This window comes from Pollicipes pollicipes, unplaced genomic scaffold (genome assembly GCF_011947565.3).
Source record: "Pollicipes pollicipes isolate AB1234 unplaced genomic scaffold, Ppol_2.1 Scaffold_4219;HRSCAF=4965_pilon_pilon_pilon, whole genome shotgun sequence".
NCBI classification, from domain to species: domain Eukaryota; kingdom Metazoa; phylum Arthropoda; class Thecostraca; order Pollicipedomorpha; family Pollicipedidae; genus Pollicipes; species Pollicipes pollicipes.
The window spans coordinates 24887833-24889494 of NW_023596448.1; positions in this window are offsets into that span (position 1 = coordinate 24887833).

Consider the following 1662-nt stretch of genomic DNA (forward strand, 5'->3'; position numbering starts at 1 on the left):
GTTTGGTGTCGTTGTTGGAGCCTGCGCGGCAGATGAGTAGAAGCCGAGGCGTCACCGAAGAACGCCAAATCCGGGCAATCGGGTCCGGTCGCCACAGCACTACCTGCATCGCGTGGTTTAGAGGAATATTTCGCCTCTTTTACCCACACCTCGCGTGGATAGGCCGCTACATTCAGCACGTTTACTACACCATCTGTCCAGAAGGACTGTTTCACTGCACGTTCAGAAAGACTGGATGCACGCTTTGGTCGGCTGGTCACACGGGTGACCCTAACACCTACTGTTCCTCCCCTCCCGGTGCCGTGCGTGCCGTGCCGTGCCGTCGCCCTTACCTCGGTGGGCGCAGCGGTGGTGGTGGTGCGCTTGCGGCCGCGGCCTCGCCCGCGCTTCCTGCCGCGGCGGCGCCCCTTGCGACGGCGCTTCTTCGGCGGCGGGTCTTGCTGCGCCGGCGAGCGGCGCGGCCGGCCCCAGCCCAGCGACGGCGCACCCGCTCTGAGGGCGGGCGCGGCGCCGCGTCACCACACAGGCGCGCGTAGGAAGACGCTGGGCTGGAGACTTATAGGATTGGGTTCGATTCCTGCCGCGGGGAGTTTTCGGCGCGCGTTCACCACGCGGTGGCGGCGCTCATTACCTGGCCGGTCACCGCCGTGGACTTAGGACGGACAAGTCAGTACATTTGAAGGCGGGTGGATGGACTTGGGATATTGAGACCACAACGCTCGCGTCGTCGGCGCGGACAAAAAAGATGAGAGCTTCGACCAGAAGAATCTCATTGCCTGTCGATTAACGGGGTTCTTTGAAGGGCCGGGATCACATACCAAGGTCAAATAACTGGCGCCCCATAACATTGCCACAGTGCCATAGGGATAGAGAAAGCTTGTTGCCTATGATCATACGCGACTCACACGCCAAAATTTGTGTGTGGTCCCTGCCATGGTATACGGTATCACGCCAGGTTTCGTCCAGCCCCACAGCAACACATGGCCGCTCCAATCCACCCCATCGCCTCACCTGGACGGCACCAGGGACCAGGCTCCCGGCCGCGCCTCCAGCTCCGCTACTACGTCCATGACGTCACTGTACAACGTCACCGATTCGTCCGTGACGCCATCCGTCGCCGGCGACGCGGCCGCGAGGAGCAGCGGCACCAGCGGCAGCAGCAGCAGCAGAAGTCCCGTGGCGGCTCGAGCCTGGTGACAAAGGTTGTCCACCCCCCGACAGTGTTTATGTAACGAGGGGGCCGGGGAGCCGTTTACCGCAGCGTCATAGCGGACGAGGTTTTGCGGCGATCTGATTCACGATCGACTTAATATCTGACGGCAAACAAACATAACTGCACACCCTGACTAAGGATACATGCATATAGATACTCCGGTGGCTAAGTTTACTGGTCCGGGGGCCTCCCGGGCACAGCGACGCTGCAACCCCGATGCTGATCTGAGACGATACAAGCTGATGTCATTGGAAACCACTAAAATTAAGCCGATCGAGCTAAGCTAAACACACAGACATGCAAACATTACCATTGCATGACAATGGCACGCCACACTACGCGGACACGTGCCGTCAGCACACCAAGACGCATGACACGGGATCTCTCGGGGCCTCCGAACGACCCTTCAGCCCGGCCCTCAGAGACCAATGCGATGTCAAGGCCAACAC